At 39.0% G+C, this 19,420-nt stretch overlaps 1 protein-coding gene across 1 annotated transcript in view; it reads right to left on the reverse strand.

Moving 5' to 3' along the window:
* Positions 1–19,420, reverse strand: part of AKAP6 (A-kinase anchoring protein 6) — a 373,936-nt gene that overhangs the window by 302,807 nt on the left and 51,709 nt on the right.

Below are 19,420 nucleotides of genomic sequence, written 5' to 3' on the forward strand. Positions count from 1 at the left end.
CTGTCATAGTTTCAGAAATCTTGAACCCCTGTCTATCCCAAAGCATACCACTACATTGAGAATGAAAAGTTTTCATGCTCTAAAGATACTAAGCAAAAGAGAAGTAAATATAAGATGTATTTCGCGTACATATTTAAGTCTCACTGAAAAATGCCATGTCATCATGACTGCTCATTTTGTTTACTGGCAATTATAGAAATGAATAAAGAAAAGCGTCTTTGCCCGTCCATATGCTCATCATATGTGTGTGTATTCATTAGAAAAAGCTGAGAGGAGAGTCTTACCTAATACATGTACTTTATATTTTAAAATACAGATCAAGGGAACAGCAGTCACTTGTTAAAAATGAAACACCTAATAAATGAACCTTTTGAACTGAAACTTGCAACTTTATACAAAAGCATCCTATTGCAGACTATTAATGTCATCTTCAGTTGGTTATCAAAACTGTACTTTCTCCGAAAGACAGGCTGATGGATGTTCCTATGACAGAGTATTTTTATTTTCCCAAAAGTAGACTGCTCCCCTTCTTTCCCTTCCTCTAACACAGTGATTTTCAATGTTTTCCATCTCATGGCACACATAAACTACTTACTAAAATTCGATGGCACACCAAAAAATATGCTATATTTTTTGCAGATCTGACAAAAAATGGCTATAATTTTTATTCATTCATACCAGACAGCTAATGTTGTGTGGGCTGTTGTCCTTTTTTTTTCAACCTAAGGGAAAAGAGGTCAGTGCTCCTGACTAAATAGTCTGGTATTGCATGTTTTAAAAAATTCTTGTGGTATGCCCGTTGAAAGTCGCTGCTCTAGCAAATACTAGTACACTTTCTAATGGTCCTAGTTTCTTGTTTGTCATACTGAGAATGACAGGATGAAGGGTGGTGGGAGGGAGGCTGAGACTTTTTAAGATCATGACATTACTTCTCTTCAAAGTTTCAAGAATTCTGTGGTTGTAAACAGTGGTTATACTTTTAAATTGCTAAAACTCTGAAAGTGTGAGAGCTGAAATGACATTATTTACGTGGAAATGACTTTGCTGAAACCATTAGCTATTACCTGCCCATCTCCCTGATGAAAGAGTAGCTTTCCGGAAGCAGGAAATCATGTCACTCTGCTGGGACACTACCATGCATGTGGGCCGTGTGTCCAGATGATGTTTTTGGAATTAGAGTCAACAGATAAAATATTATATTTCATAAGTGAAATGCCTAAAATGCAAGTCCTAGTTTAGTTTCCCAAGTGTATCCTCGCTAATCAGCACTCAATCAGCAAAAGTCACTGAAATCGTATCATCTGTTTTGATTAGGATTGGTGCCGAAAAGCATGTGGATTTGGGAGAGTGACGATGGTAGAAAGAGGAGGATGAAAATGCTGACTACAGACGTGGCAGGCCTCACACATCTGCTTTCACACTCTGAAAGAAAGGAACGAGTCCAAATTCGGTCTGGCCATGCCTGGCCACATCCAAATCTGGATTGTTCTGTTTTCCATGATTTGAATTTGTTAGTATAGAATTGTCATTTTAAAAGCTTCAGATGATTCACTGACTGAGATATCACTTTAAATTCCTAATCCCAGGTTTTGCCGTGGGAGGGGAAGAACCCTGAGCAAAAAGATGAGAGAAAATCTGACAATTGCTATTGTGCACTGGAGAAAATGTTTTTCTAATTGAGCTGTTGCCTAGTCACAGTCACGTTTAGTGTCCTACCTGACAACAAGGCAAGAGTTCATTCACTAATGAAAATCACACCGATGGCACCAACTCTCTGAAATTCCTCGGATCTGTACTTCCCCTCAGAAATCATCATAAAACTGACTTTGTGTAGAAACAGGCAGAGAAGTCGTGATGCCTCTCACTCCACAGTGTGCTTGCTAGTCATGCAGATTCCAGGGCTGCTCCTTTTGAAGAGAGATGAGACCAAGGAATTTGCATTTTCTGAAACCTGCATCACCACGAGGATGGTGTTCTAGACACCACACATTAAAACACACTGAGCCAGAAATGGGCCATCTAGTCTGACTCTACCTGACACGAAGCTCATTGCAAGCCTGCTGCTACACAACTGTAAGAACAAAGCCGCCCAGCAACATGAAAGGGAGCCCGCTGCTAACAGTACACAGATGTCTTTGCAGGTGGACTTACTATTACATTCTTTGTACCCAGAACACAATTTCCCACAACTTTATTTACCCACCGCACCGCTGACAGTGCTGTGATCAGCTCTAGGCAGCATCAGCTTTGTGAGTTTCTCTAATGGGCTTTCTTCTTTCCTGTGTGGTTTTGTTTTGTTTTTTTACACTTTTATTATAGAATGAAACAGATACAAAATATCACACAAAAACCCATAGCTTAGTAAATTATGGATAAGGTAAGCAGCCTTGCAGCAGCCACCCATGTCAAAAACTTGAACTTGGCCAGCCACCCCCGCAGTGCCTCCATGTGCCCCTCCCCTTCACAGACCCTCCTTCCCTCCAAAAGTGACCACCATCCTGACCTGCAGAGCAATCACTTTCTTGTATCCCTATTGTTTCATCACCCAAGTAAGCATGCCTGGATACTATAATTTACCTTTGGCCAGTTTTTCACTCAGTATGTCTTTTAAGTCTTTTTTAATCTACAGATTCCATCTCTATTCCTTTCTTTTTAGTATAATTTATCCATTAAAGATCCTGGGGCATTAGACCTGCAGAGTTTCCCACAATTTGGATGTGTTCGTTGCAGCTACATGAAGCAGTCAGTGTGCTGGTTCCTCAGATCTCTTTACTTTCTTCAAATTGGCAGCCAGATCCTGAGGCCTGATTTGTCTCAGGTTCAATTTCTTTGACAAAACTATAAGTAGCATTGTGTTGTTGGTTTTTGATTTTTTTATCTTATTTTTAAATATGTCTTTATTTATTTTAGAGAGAGGAAGGGAGAGGGAGAGAGAAATAGAAACATTGGTCATACCCCCTACCGGGGATCGAGCCTCCAACCCGAATGGGTGACCTCATAGTGCATGTGCTGATGTTCAGCCACTGAGCCACGCCGCCCGGGCAGCAGTATGTTCTTTTATCAAGAGGCATTTAGCTTTGGTTTTTGCTCCTTCTTGAAAGCTGCTATTAACTATTGTGGTAGTTGCTGCTCTGTGCCTAAAACTGTTTGTTAATAAATATATGGGGGTTACAAAGTGATGATACACTCATTCCATCATTTTGCTTTCATTCATTAGCTGGAATAACTTTATCAGAAGAGGCTTTGCTTTATCAACTATTTGTTACAGTGATATAATTCATAAAGGAAAATCACGACAAATTCTTTTCTTTACACAGTGTTCAAGATAATGACTTGGTTCTCTGTCACATTCAGAAGGTAACCAGCCAGCTGGTTTACTTAATATCAATGTGTACTCATAGATTTAAACATACTTGATGGGTTTTGATCCACTGCAATTCTTAACCTTATTGAAGTTCAAACTGTCCATCTTTGGTCAGCGGGATGGCCTTCAATCTGACTAGGCTGGCTAGCCTAGAAGCCTTTGAAAGCTTCTTCGCCATCTTACACATTGTCAAGCCTGAAATCAGCCACTTTTCTAAGAAGTTTGGTTTCCTTTAATGGAAAAAAATTTCCAAACTACCATCTGGGAAGTAGGGATGCTCATTACTACTGGGTTAGTCATTATTTCTATGATTTTATAATTAACAGAGCTAGGAAGTATGCATATTTAAAAATGAAACACCTTATGAATTCATAACTGATATTTCCAACTCAAATTCATGACTATAAGGTTTTCATCTAATGTCCTTCTATACAATATCTGTAGCCCCTTTCTTCTGTGCCAGAATCCTGGTTCCCAAGAACACGGGGGGGTGATAGAATTAGAAGACCCCATAGCGACTCATTTGTTTTATCTCACATTATACATATGATGCTTTCATCATAATAATACTAATACTACCCTAAAACTACTACTAATACTGTCCCTGAAGCAAATGACTAGGAACGGGCCTTTACAAGATACCTGCTCAAGGTGCCTTTTGTTACCACAGAAGAGAGCAAGGTTACCTTTGGTTTGTCTTTACGTGGTTTTTGAGAGAATAGAATACCATAGTCTCCCGTTTACTACAATTCATATGACAATTTAAACACTTGGGGGTGTTGTAAGTTCATTTATCATCTTCAAAGTCCTTGGAGAAGGAAATCAAACAGAAGCCTCAAGGAAAATAGGGCTGTGAACCACATGACCACTCGTTTTCTTCCAGGGAGGGAAAGAAGGCTTCCTGCCTCAGCAGACCCTCCTAGTCTTTGCAGACCTCGCAGAACATGCAGAAGAACAAAATCCAATGAAGGTGCTACCAACAATATACCAAGGAAACGGCACCTTGCACGTGAGACTGAGTGTGCCAGGTAAAGCACTCGTTTTCTTTCCAATACAGCAACTAAGGGGATAAGATGACTCCTACTACCTATTAGCTTAGGGCTATCCCATGATGAACATGGCTTTCCTCTTTTAAAGAAATGGAAAGTGATGATCTCTTCATTTGCCATCTCATATGGAAAAGTTAAACAATTTACATATTTGCTGTGTTTGTTCAGTGGTCTACCTGTCATTTCTGTCTACATCTCTGAGGTCTGTCTGCCTTAGGAAATTCCTGTCTGGCAAGCACTGCATTTTTAGATGTTGCTTCATAGAGTATTAATACATGCTGAGTTTGGTGATACTGAATTCACAAATCATGAAAATAGAAGTTTGAGGATGACCATGAGAAAGAATAAATGAATCACAAGATGTATCTAGATTAATCTGCACCAGCTGAGTGTCAGAAAGTCTGAGTTCTTGGCCCTGGTGGGTACTGGTTATCACTCCCAATAGATCACCAAACCTGTTTCCTCATTTACAAAGACAGTGCTGGATGAATGATCTCTATCCTCAAGTGCTAAGATTTTTTGGTGTCCTTTCCTCTTTTATTTTGTATACCCTTCATATAATGCATACCCAGAGCTTCAGTTACCCAGAAGCTTTTGTGTGTCTCTGAAAATCCTTGTAATATGACTGTTATTTCCGACCTGTAGTAGAATGAGTACTAGATTGTGAATCAGGAGACCTGAGACCAGTCCTAGGGATATTGAAAGTATCTCTCTGGCTCCTGCAAGTGACCCTGCCAAAAGGTCTAAAATAACAGCACAGATCCACATCAACAGACTGAGAAGGGAAGATCATTGCAAATGAGGGCCAAGACCCCATCCTCCCACCCTAGGATTAATGCCTGAGGAGCCCCTTTGGTGGTGTTTTCCTTAGTAACCATGGTAGAGTCAACCCATTACTCTTCCACCTCTTATTTCCTAGCTGCTGGCAATCTCTCTCTCTCTCTCTCTCTCTCTCTCTCTCTCTCTCTCTCTCTCTCTCTCCTATGAGGCTCATTTTCATCTGCCTATACCACTCACTACTCTCTCTTCATTTCAGTTATTTAAGATTTTATTTTCTAAAATATTATAAAATACCTTTTAGCAATTTAGATTTATTTCTGGGAGAGGAAAATTTTCCAGTAACTCTCTTGAAATTTTTTGGAGCATTTCAAATTATAAATAATCTTAGAGCTCATTTACAAATGTTTTCTCTTGACCTATTCATAAATATGTATTATATTGGGGGAAAAAACTTTTAAAAATGAAAGCTCTATTTTGGATTTCATTGCTGACTCATGGTGTGACCTTGGAAAGGTCAACCTCTCTCTTAGATGTACTCTTCATATATTTAGATCACTAAGACCATGACACAGCTTCTAAGGATATGTTTCTATGTCTTCCTCCCCCACATAAATACCAACAGTAGCTTGGCTGTTGATTTGTATTTAAACACCTACAACATGCTTGTGGGAAACTTACATTATAGACACAAGCTTTTAGTCTCACATCCAAGAGTCCAGAAGAGGAAATGGGACCTCAAAGGATCAAGGCCTGTGAAGAACTAATTTCAGAGGCTATGGTTAATACACTGTAAATGAGATCATAACAAATCTAGATTCTGAAGCCAATGCTCCCCTTTCACGTAAGGCAGATGGGGATGCATGTCATCAGTTAACCTTCTAGAAAGCTCCTGTTGCCTTCCAGTGACCCAATAATTTCACTCCTAATAATATCTAATGAGGCAATAATGGATTTACCTATTGAAATGCTATCACAGAGTTGTATATAATGATGAAAGTTTTTAATAACCAAAAGATCAAAAAAGAGGAGATTGGTTTAACAAGATGTGGTAATCCATATAATGAAAATTACACAGATGCTAAAAATGATGTTGCAAAATATAATGAATGGCATTGGATATTCAAGACATATTGTTAATTGAGAAAAAGTAAGTTAAAGAGTTACTAGTATATTAAAAATTACAGAAAGAACTAAAAAATATGTCAAAGCTGTTCATAGTATTTTCTCTAGATCACAGATTACAAGTGACTTTTTTAAAAAATTAAATCCTCACTCAAGGATATTTTCCACTGATTTTTAGAGAGTGGAAGGGAGGAGGAGAGACAGAAAGAATAGAAACATCAATGTGAGAGGGTCACATCAATTGTTAGCTTCCCGCACACGCCACAACCAGGGCTGGAGATGGAGTCTGCAAACAAGGTATGTGCCTTTGACCGGAATCAAACCCAGGACCCTTCAGTCTGCAAGCGATGTTCTATCAACTGAGTCAAACCGGCTAGGGCACAGTGATTTTTAATGTACTGTTTGCATTGTTTTAAATTTTTTCCACTAGAAATTTTCTTTTGTGAAAAATGTAAAAGTTAAACAATAACAAAAAAATAAAGTTATTTCCCATGGTGAAACGACAGTCAAGGAATGTAGGTCAAACTATGCACAGTACAATATCAAGGTGATTGATTATCACTGTCAAAGCAACACGATCCTCAGACTCCCAGCATTCTTTCTGTGTAGGGAGAGACTGGTCACTTCATTCACAGCCATACTATCATCATTCTCGTACGGCTCTGTCAGGTGGCCAGGTGCTATTAGCCAGGTACTAACAGAGGAATAATGTATCATTATCAGCTGGGTATTAAGACATTTAACTCTGCTTTGCTTTCATTTTTTAAGTTTATCACACTTGAAATAAAGACATAGGTAAGGGAAAGATATTAAACAACTGAAATGAATAGAAATGTAAATATCACTCGTCTTCTCTCCTTTTTAATGTGATTGATTGATTTGTCCAAGAGTATGACTGACTAGATCATCAATACCCTTCTACATTTTTACACAAACCCAAAAGGGAGGGGGTGTTTCTCAGGGAAGATTCAATGTCTTGAAAAAATAAGACATTGTTTATCTCTGGGAGTGACCTCAATACCCTAGGATTTAGAATCTTCCACTTTCAAGCTGCTATGGCCTTTATGTAATTACCAGAGAAGTGAAGACATCTAAAAAGAACTCAGCCCAGCCAGTATGCCTTAATTGGTTGAGTGTCATCCCATATACCAGGAGGTCGCTTTTGATTCCCAGTCAAGGCACATGCCCAGGTTGCAGGTTTAATCTCCAGTATGGGGTGTGCAGGAGGCAGCCAATCGATATTTCTCTCTCACTGATGTTCCTATCTCTCTCTCCATCTCCCTTCCTCTCTGAAATCAATAAAAATATATTAAAAATAAAATAAAAAATAAAGAGGACTCAGTGTTCCCTTGGGATATAATTTACACAACTAAAATTTCAGTCCTTCACAACTGCTTAGGAATTACTGAAATATATAAGTTTTGCTAATTGACTTATATGAACTTTTTTGTTTGCTTCCATCAACCAAATACTTTATATTGGTGAATTTGTTTTATTTTTGTGCTCATCCCTTCATCTTCAGAATCAAAAAGAGCACAATGCATACATCTAACATGTTAATGCTGAGCAACAGGGCCTAAATTAAAACATAGAATTCAGCTTATATCTTAGTTATAAAAATCCATTTTGGTATTTTGCCTCCTCCATGCTTGACTGACTCTCCATATTAGAACTACTCTTCAGCAAGCACGACGCATACAGAGCACGACGAAAGTTATTGAATTCCAATAATGTGGTTTTAAATCTACCCTCATTGCCCTTTTCCAGAGGCCCCTTTAGGAGATAAAAATAGATCAAAGTAATGTATCTGACTACCAAGTGCAGCAACCATCCATTATTAATGCCCCAATGACACACCACAATGGAGGATGAAGGATCCATTCAAACAGTTTCTGTAACACTGAATCGGCTCTTTAAAGAACATGGTACTTTACTTTTGAAATCAGCAACCAGCTAAGAAAGAAATTCAATTTCAATGCACTTTTCAAACCTCCAGATTAATTTTACCTATAAAATCATTTTTAACCTTATTGCTTACTTAAATTGACTATAAACTTAGCGAGGAAGAACTTTTTTCCTTTGATTACACACACAGAATTCCATTCATCTCAAATAATGAGAAGGGTTTCAGAAAGATCACAAAAGGAAAAGCAGAACCAATAAATGAGCTCTGAGCAAGCCCAAATATCAACTGAGCCTCAGGTCATTCCTTTCAATATTTAATCTGTGACTAATAAGCTCCATCTGTGACTAATAAGCTCCTAAGTCTTATGCCTCTGTACCCAATTTAACCTCAGACAGAAAATACCTTGTAAATTTCTAGTGAAAATTCAGACATGTAAAAGTAAATTAATAATGACTAATAAAATTAAAGAAACAGTGAAAGGGGTGAATGAGCTGGAGATGCAGAAAATAAGAGTAAGAAAATACTACAAGAGAGATTTACAAGGATAACACAGCATATTATATCTCTACTAGAGTCCTGTGCACGGGGGGTGGGGGGTGGGAGGGGGGTGGTGTCCCTCAGCCTGGCCTGCGCCCTCTCACAATCCGGGACCCCTCCGTGGATGTCCGACATCCCTCTGGCAACCGGACATCCCTCTCACAATCCGGGACCCCTGCTTGCTCCTTACTGCTTGGCTCGCTGCTTCTTAGCCTCGAGAGGCTCCCGCCACCGCACTCACCAGCCATGAGCCCTGCTTCTGGCTGAGCAGCGCTCCCACTGTGGGAGTGCACTGACCACCAGGGGGCAGCTCCTACATGGAGCATCTGTCCCCCGGTGGTCAGTGTGTGTCATAGCGACCGGTTGTTCTGATTGTCTGGTCGTTCCACCTAAAGGTCTTTTAGATGATTGATAGATAGATAGATAGATAGATATAGATAGATAGATAGATAGATAGATAGATAGATAGATAGATAGATAGACAGATGATAGATAGATAATTTAGACTTTACCTACTTTCCAAAAGGGGTGAGGGGATAGGGTTTAAAGGTGGTTTTTAAATAGTATACTATTAAGAGTTTTTTTTTTTAAATGACAGAAGGAAAAATGATGACTAAGAGACTTAAAATGAGATAGTTGCTGCACTCAAGCACTCAGTTTACCACTATAGAAGGAGAAAATATGTGGCCAGAAATAAATGGCTAAAGGAAAAGACCTGTTTTAGGAAATTAGAGACACATGGAATTATCAATAGTTAATACAAGAGGATAGCAGTAGATGATTTCTGAGTAGAACAAACTAAAAGCCTGGTACACCCAAACAGGAAGATCTTGTTTCTTTAGAATTGCATAACATCTTTGTAAAAATAATTCAGACTCTGAGTGAAAGGCAAAAGCAAGTTTCAGCTGAAAGAAACAGATACAGAGAGGCCTACTTCGGAAAGAGCTGAATTCAAATTTTTTTTTTAAAAAAAAAAGGTAGACAACAGGGAAATTCCTAAAGAAAATGTATCTCTGGAACCAGCAAAAAGTGAAGTCTATAATTAAACTTTGTCCAGGTTGCTTGTCCATTTATACTGTATGGAGGATTTGTTTTCCAGGATGGGTCACACAAAGGTCTGGAAGATTCTCACACTCCAAGCAGAGAGTAGAAGGTATGTGTAGGATGATATGGTCCAGAGGGACTGCTTTCCTCCCTTCTCCTTTAGGTTGGTGGAAAGGTCAAGACCATCAATGACCCCGAGGAGCCCTCTGTATTAAAAAGGCCCTTAGGGTTTCATCAAAGAGCAACAAAGAATGAGGATTTGATTGGCTAGCTTGACTCCAGTGGTTTCCCTCAGCTGGAGTGGACATGAAAGAATAAGTGGGTGCTGCTTTGAAATAACATTCTGTCATTAATGTTCACAGCCAAGAGACCATTCTTGATATTGGAAAAAGCAGCTCAGCACCTAATTATAACAGCATTTGTTCATTATAGAAAGAACAGGCGTATCTTAGAGGAAACTATTGGTACAGACACAGCTTAAGATCTATGATCAGGCTACCAGTGGTAGAACACAAGCTGAAAACAACTGTGTGAGTAGAAAGTAAAGCCCATAAATATAATACACCAAAACATTTCTGAAGAATAGGATTGTAGGTAATGTTTTTCCTCATGTATGTTTCTGTATGTTTATTTACATATTACAATTTATTCTAAGAAATATGAAATACGTTTTCAAAAAATAATTTGTTGGGTTTTGCTTGCTTATTTGTTCTTCAGCACATACACAAAGCTCCTGCCTTTTTTAAAAAATATATTTTATTGATTTCTTTTTCTTTTTTTTTTACTTTTTTTAAAATATTTTTTTATTGATTTTTTACAGAGAGGAAGGGAGAGGGATAGAGAGTTAGAAACATCGATGAGAGAGAAACATCGACCAGCTGCCTCCAGCACACCTCCTACTGGGGATGTGCCTACAACCGAGGTATATGCCCTTGACCGGAATCACCTGGGACCTTTCAGTCCGCAGGCCGACACGGTATCCACCGAGCCAAACCGGTTTTGGCTATTTTATTGATTTCTTATAGAGAGGAAGGGAGAGGGATAGAGAGTCAGAAACATCAATGAGAGAGAAACATTGATCAGCTGCCTCCTGCACACTCCCCACTGGGTATGTGCCTACAACCAAGGTACATGCCCCCGACCAGAATCAAACCCGGGACCCTTGAGTCCGCAGGCTGACGCTCTATCCATTGAGCCAAACCAGTCAGGGCAAAGCTCCTGCCTTTTAAAAATTGGAGGCAATGCTGAAGCAGAAAGGCTTGGTCAGTAGTAGTCATAGAAGAGCTGGGCAGAGAGAGGGAACAATAACACAAAGGCTTTTGTGTAAGGGCCCTGGAATCTAGGTGGTCACCAGCGCCAGATCCCTCTGTAGGTGCTCTGCCCACAAAGGTATCACAGCCAAGTCCTTACCCACAAACTCACCCCAAACTTCCTTTAAATGCAGCCAGAATACATTTTGTTTTCCAAACTGTGGGAGGTCAGCTGCACTGCAGGGCAGTTGCCAGGGTTTATGGAATGACAGAGATTTCCGGGAGAGGCAACTTCAATAAAGGAGTGTCAAGTAACATACAGCCAAGGCTGGAATAACCAACCCTCAGAAGGACTATAAAAAGCCAGCAGAGTCGCATGTCTAATCAGCGGAACTCTATTTGCCTTGGGGCCAGAGGAGTCTGGGAGTTCTGACTATTCTGGCTGCCAAAGAGCAGGCAGTGCCCTGACCCACCCCAAGCAGGAAGCTGGTGTCCTGGAGCCACCTCCTCTCTTGCATAAGCACCAGGACTAGACAGGCCAGGACAGCATCATTATAACAGTGCATTCTCTGCTTCACTTGTACAAAGAGTCATAAAACATACTTACACACCTTGTAAAACATACTTATTCACCATGCCAGTGGGAGGATTTTTTTTAAAAGTTGGTTTTTTTAAAAATATATTTTGCCTGGCCAGTATGGCTCAGTGGTTGAGCGTCGACCTATGAACCAGGAGGTCACAGTTTGATTCCCTGTCAGGGCACAGGCCCAGGTGGTGGGCTCAATCTCCACTAGGGGGCATGCAGGAGGCAGCCAATCAATGATTCACATTGGAGTTTCTATTTCTCCCTCTCCCTTCTTTCTGAAGTCAATAAAAATATATTTTTAAAATTATTTTTCACAGAAAGTAGTGAGTTCATTACAAAAGTAATTAGAAAACATAAGACAAAAAATTAATCAGGGACCATGTCTTCCTTATTTACCACTTATCCTTGGAGTCCAAAACAATGCCTGGCACATAGTAAGCACTCAATAAATAATCACTGAATGATGAGTCATTAAGTAAATCACCCATAATCCTACTCTTCATACAAAGTGGTGCATAATTTTTTATTTTGTATTGTTTTTCATTCACTTAAATATCATGAATATCCTTTTATGCCAATAAATATGTCTCATAATTCTTTATGGCCACATAGTATTCCATTTTTTAAAAGTACAATATTTTTTAACAAGACTTTGTAGCTGGATGTTTGACCTTGGAGTGTCATTCTCTTAAAGACACAAATACCCTGTTGGTTAATCAACAAATTCTGCTAGTTTTTCCTTTTGTTAGAATTTAAGTTCTATGAGACTGGAGACATTTTCTGTCTTATTACTGGGTCCCCAGACCTTATTACAGTTTCTTATGATCAATAAAAATTGAATAAACAACCACTCTTGTCTGTTTCCTTCTTTTGATTCCTATTTCAACCACACTGCTTCTGCTTCTTCTGAGCTCCTGGCATAGCCTCCACGTTAGTTTTCTTCCTCAATATGTCAATCACCTTCACTGAATTTAATACCCATAAATGCCTCTTTACTTATGTGATGAATCCCCCTTTCCTTAAGTTATTCCCTTGCTCAGAACCTAAAGGCTCCACAATGTTAAGAGAAATTCAAGTCTTTATTCTAACGCATCAAAGACCACAATAAAAGAATCACAGAATCCCTTAAAATAGGAAACTACTTTAGAGATTTTCAGTCTGAAACTATCATTTCACATCTGAGTAATTGAAGCTTAGAAGATTCAATGACTTGCCAAGGACACCTGAGTGGCTAGTGGCAGAACCCAGGTCTGGCCTGCAGGACAAGGCTTGTTCCTTCAGGTCATACCGGCTGCCTCCCAGTCTACCTTACCAGCTTCATCTCCCACCCAGATTCAGAGACAGTTCCCAGACCGTCCCTGAAATAAGTCTGACTCACAGGACTCTTGACATTTGCTCACAGCTTTAGTGCTGCCTACACTGTCCTTCTGTACTCAATCAATTCCTTTTCAAGGTCCTCTTTAAGCCCTTCCTCCTCTCCAATGCCTTTCCCAAACCCAACTGAGTGCTTTGTCCGCTGATCTCTGGCAGCACTTGCCTGCCATATCATTCCCGCACTTAATTATATGTTTCCTTGCAATGGCAAATATTTCACAGCTGAGTGCAGTAGCTTGCTGCATGTCTAAGAAGGAAAAAAAAGGGGGGGTGGAAATGGGGAAAAACACACACACACACACACACACACACAAACACACACACCACTACATGTGCTGAGCCAGCTAAATACATTCTGATACTGGAACACAGCACTTAATAAGCACAGCTCCCCAGCATTGTGTCTTAATATTCCATTTTACCCTTCCTTATTTTTAACATACTAGTAGAACTCAATTTGAGGCCAAAGTTTCTGGTTTGCTAATCATAAAGACTTACACCTAAAAAGCAAGACTATTTTTTACACACTGAGACACTGGTTGTAAGGCCTCTCAGAGGAAGGATTGTGCCTTATTTTAGTATTCACAAGACTACAAATTTTGGAACAAGTCTGATTACTTTTCTATAAGCAATTCTACAAATGCCCAAATTGAGAGTTTACTATGCTATGATTTCATAACAACTGACAATAAATATACCTTGTTGTTGTAGGTCACAAATATCTAGGAATTGTTTGTTGCCAAAAAAAGAACAGTGAAAGCAAACCAATCCAGAGGAGTGACTATTGGGAAAGAGAAGGTAAGCCTACAATTCGAAGATGATATGACTGTGTACGTGGAAAACTCTAACAAAGAAAAAAAATTAATCAGATAGTGAAGTAAAAATTTATTATCAATAGTTATCATGAGTACAAATAATAAGCTCTTGGGAACTATAATTGAAGATTTTGTTAATGATATAGCATCAACAAAGATAAAATACCTTATAATAAACTTAAAAGAAATGTGGAAGAAAAATTCAAAACACTACCGAGGATTTTTTTTAATAATAAAAAAAAAATGGAATAACAGCCCTAACCGGTTTGGCTCAGTGGGTAGAGCATCAGCCTGCAGACTGGAAGGTCCCAGGTTCAATTCCAGTCAAGGGCATGTACCTTGGTTGCGGACACATCCCCAATAGGAGGTGTGCAGGAAACAGCTAATCAATGCTTCTCTCCCATTGATGTTTCTAACTCTCTATCCCTCTCCCTTCCTCTCTGTAAAAACTCAATAAAATATATTTTTTTAAAAATGGATTAACAAAAGATTTTCTTGGATAGAAAGAGTACACATCATTAAAAGAGCAGCCCTCCCTAAGTTATTTTGTAAATGTAATGTGATTCCTAATACAAATAACAACAGGTTTTTATTGGGGTTAGGGGTTGAAGGATGGGGACAAGAATAGTCTCATTCTAACATATAAATGGACAAACAAGACTAGTCTGGCAAATATTAAAATTTAAAGTCTCAGTCATTAAAACTGTGCAATACTGAAACATAAATGCAGACAGACAATTGAAAATAATAAGTCCAGAAGTATATTTAAAGACACATGGGTATTTGAGCATGTGATAAATGATGCATCTCAAATCAGTAGAGGGGAAAGATAATAACTAGATAAATATCTGGAAAAAAAATAAGTTGAATCCACTGTGTACCTGGATAAACCCCAAATGGATCAAAGACTTAAATGCAAAAAAAGAAAATATAAAATTTACTATAAAAATAGGTAAATTTTTTATTTAAACCCCATAGTGGGAATGCATTCTGGATTCTAAATCCAGAGCCATAAACACACACAAACACACACACACACAACCTAAATCCAGAGCCATAAACACACACAAACACACACACACACAACCTTGACTACAATAGAAAAAAATGGAAAGAAAAGAAAACTGTGTAGTGAAGAAAAATATACACCTTAGGCAAAGTCAAAAGACAACTGACCACCCAGGAAAAAAGTATATAATGCAGTTGATTCCTGGGGCTAACCTCCTAATCAACACAAAACTCCTACAAATCAATATAGAAAAGACCAACAACACAACAGAAAAATAAGCAAAGGAAATTAATACAGTTCACAGAAAAATAATACAAATGGTCCTTAAACAAGTTAAAAGCTGCTCAACCTTGCTCATAGTAAGATAAATATAAATTTAAATTATACCAAAATATCATCTTGAAGCTATAAATTCAAAAATTTGATAACACAAACTATTGGCAAAAGTGTAGTAAACAGGCACACTTATGAATTTCTAGTCAGAGGGTAAATTAGTACAACCCCTGGGAGAGCAACTTGGCCATTTCTATCAAATTCCAAATGCACATACACATTGATTGCAATCCTACTTCTGAGAATTTATATCTCCAATATATTTCCAGTTTTTGTGACATTACTTATGTCCAAACCTATTTGTTGCAATTTGTAATATCCAAAGATTGGAAACAGACTTGATGTCCATCAATGAGGGACTAGTTAAGTAAATTATGGCACACTCACTCAGAATACTTCATGGTTATAAAAACAAATGATGATCATTAAAAATGTTCTATGTTCTGACATAGTAAGATCCTCATTAAGTTTAAAAAGCAAAGTGTGAAACCATGTATATAGAATAGCATGGGAGGAAAAATGAGTAAATTCATATTTACTTATAAATATGAATGCAAACTTGAGAAATATCATCAAGAAACAAGTAAGATTAAGTACCTACCTAGTTGGGGTAAGGAAGGAAGAAGTCGAGCAGAAGGGTTAACCCTCTGCACCGGAAGATGGAAGGGGCACCTTGCACTGTATATTCTTTAATATTTTTACATTTTTGAACTCTGTGAATCTATTTCATATTCAAAAATTTTAAATAACAAAACCCCAGACCAGTCTGCTGTGGGTAATACAAAGCTATAGGGCCGTGTGTCAATTATATTGTCTTCAATGAAACCTGCCCTTTATAGACCCTTGTGTTATAATCAGTGGTTCATGGAGAGCCATCATTCTTTACCACTAGTCTGCTTTGAAGAATATTATCTTATTTCTCCATATAAAATATCCCTTTCCGTCTACGAAATAAAGCAGCTTATCCAAGTACTTCAACTCAATAATTTCACCATTAAGAGCACTTCTGTTACTATTCTTCTAAGCACTTTTAAAAGGCTGAAAACTTCAATTGAACAGACTGCTCATTATAAGATAAAATGCAATTTATACATTGATTGAAATGGCTTGATGAGGACCTTAATAATCCTTTGCTTTGAAAGAGGAGCTTCAGTGTGTTTGGAAGGAAAAAGCCCACTCAATGATAATGCAATGCTCAGAATTGTACTATTAGTTGAACCATTCAGTAATAAGGCATATTTGCTTCATTATATTGGGCTGCCTGTCAATCCAGAACAGCAGTAAAAGGCTTCTGTCATTAGTCATAGAGCATCCTAGAAGAGCTGATGAGATAAAATATTGAAGACAACAGGTTTTTTGCAACTATTGTATCTACATGGACAGAATTAAAGGGGAGGCTGAGGGACAAATAAAGAGGAAGAGACAGGACAGTCTAAGGGAAGAAACATCACCCTTGAGAGTGAAGACCTGAATTCTACTTACATTTTCCCATTAATTAGCCCATCATTTAATTGGCTTGGGCATCAGTTTCCTGATTTATAAAATGTGGATAATAATACCTTATCTGCTATGGTACAGACTCTGCTATGTACTCACCAAATCCATTTCCTTTTCTTCCTGGGCAGAGGGCTAAACTACATTTCCCAGTTATACCAGGAAGTTAGGTGGGGTGATCTGACTGCATATTGGCCAATGAAATGTGGATGGAAGTGATACCTCACTGCCAGGACCCCTAAAGCCTACTTTGGGATCCTCTATTCACTCTCTCTTCCTTGTCTGCTGGCTGGATTTAGAAGATCCAGTGGAAGAATCTGAGGTTTTGGGAAGGTGGCTCTGCTGTGTTCAATATGGTAGCACCTGAAATGTGGCTAGTCTATATTGAGCTATGCTGTAAGTGGAAAATTCACACCGGATTTCAAAGACTTGGTATGAAGAAAATATTTTTTAAAGTTTATTAATGTTTATATTACTTGCATGTTAAAATGATAAAATGGAAAAAATGGGTTAAATGGAATATATTATTAAAATTTATTTGACCTGTTTACCTTTTTTAATGTAGCTACTAAAACTTACGTGATTCACACCCATGGCTCATATTAGGTTTTATTGGACAGAGCTACTGGAGGTGGGAGAAGGCTTGATGCCTGAGTGGCTGCAGAGGGCAGAACTGCCCTGCTGCAATGCCATGCTGTCCCCATTCCAGAGCACACTGGCCAGGAGAAACTGCAGAGCTCAACCCTGTTCCTTCAGGCGGCCATTCTACAGCCCCCGCATGTGCACCTAGGTGAGATCAAGAAAAAGACATCTGTGCACACCGAGGGTAAAGGAGATAAGGGAAAAGTATAACATGATCTTGGCTATGACCATCATCACTTTAGACTCCAGAAACATTTGGCCAAACTGACAGAGAACAGGATAAAGTTAGAGGATGTACTGGTAAAGACTTCTCACCACAGGTAGTGATGAGCATTTAAGTATGGAATTGCTCAGTTCTATCTGCCCACCCGAAGCTTCACTATCATAACTAGTACTGGGCACTACACTCACAACACCATACAACTCTGGGTAGATACTCTAAATTAAAACAATTTAAACAGCAGGCACCTGTGCATCCTGAATGGTGAGAGTGCCCTGCGTCCAAACAGAGACTTGGGAGAAGTATTTTTAGTGTCACAGAGTATGTTAATTGTCACAAGTTTAGGAAAAGGCAATTGGTTGGATAGTATGTTTTCCTTCTTTCTTTGTAATAAGAATCCTTCAGGCACATTGCAATATTCATTTTCATACAATATCAATAAGTAATCTTATCACAATATTCATTTGTGTATAAACCTGCAAAATGATCAGGTCATAGGATGCATGTGGGTACCTACTTCTCCACAAAGCTCATTCAAGTCCTCTGTAAGCGAGATCATTGCTAAGAATAATCTGTTCATATTTCCTGTTGATAATTCCATGGATCAAGCTAATAAAACATGTTAAGAAGTTTTCCTTCCCTCTTTCTCACCTCTTTTTTCTTGAAAGTAAAGATCTTGTCTAAGAGAGTTGATCACAAAGGTACTAAAGAAAAGAAGCAAAGTCTGAGCCTTAGATATTTCTTGGACATATTGATTACAGTTAAACTTCTATAGATAAGAGCAAAATATACTGTTTTGGTTCACACAAATGCAAATTCTTACTGAAAAACATTGAATTTTTATCAGGTACATATGTACTTATGCCATAAGCTCTGCTTTTAATAATAGATATATATTATAAATAAGAATTAATCAACTGTAATTGTGATTTTTTAAGTTAAGAAACTTGTAACAAATGAATATTGTATCTAGTCTCTCTGTTTCACTTCCTTTTTAAGTGATTAATGCTTGAAAACAATTAAAATGTGAAATATGCAATACTCATTATTTTTTGTTTGATAATAATATGTAATAATATCCAATATACAATAATGATCTACACTAATAAAAGAGAAACATGGTAATTAGCGTACGACCGCTACCCTTCCCATTGGCTATCAGCGTATCCTTATGCAAATTAACTGTCAGCCAAGATGGCGGCCGGCAGCCAGGCAGCTGGAAGCGAACATGAGGCTTGCTTGCTCCAGTGACTGAGGACTCCAACGTTCCCTGCCTGTTGCCGGCCTCTGAACTGGCAGTTTGAAACATTCTAACAAATATAGGCCGGGATCTCAGAGCTGAAGTTATACATTGTTTCGATTATAGAACCGAAACAAACCAGATACGAAGCCTCAGAGCTAGAGCCAGAGCTAAAGCTGGCCCAGAATAAAATAAAAAAAAAGGAGCGGTTGGGAGCTTCGATCAACAACCGCCAGCCTGAAAGCAGCCCTCAGCCCCTCACCCAGACTGGCCAGGCACCCCAGTGGGGACCCCCACCCTGATCCAGGACACCCTTCAGGGCAAACCAGCCGGCCCCCAGGCCTCTATCCTATATAGTAAAAGGGTAATATGCCTCCCAGCACTGGGATCAGCGGAGCCGCGAGGCCTCCTGGCACCGGATCAGCGTGACAGGGGGCAGCGCCCAAACCCCCTGATCGCCCTGCGGCTCTGTGTGTGATGGGGGCGGGGCCACAACCTCCCTATCCGCCCTGCTCTGTGTGTGACAGGGGAAGGTGCCCCAACCCCCTGATCAGCCCTGCTCTGTGTGTGATAGAGGGCGGCGCCCCAACCCCCCCACCCACCCACGGGCCCTGCTCTGTGTGTGACAGGGTAGAGCCATAACCTCCCCATTGGC

Source organism: Myotis lucifugus, unplaced genomic scaffold, assembly GCF_000147115.1.
Source record: "Myotis lucifugus unplaced genomic scaffold, Myoluc2.0 scaffold_22, whole genome shotgun sequence".
NCBI lineage: Eukaryota > Metazoa > Chordata > Mammalia > Chiroptera > Vespertilionidae > Myotis > Myotis lucifugus.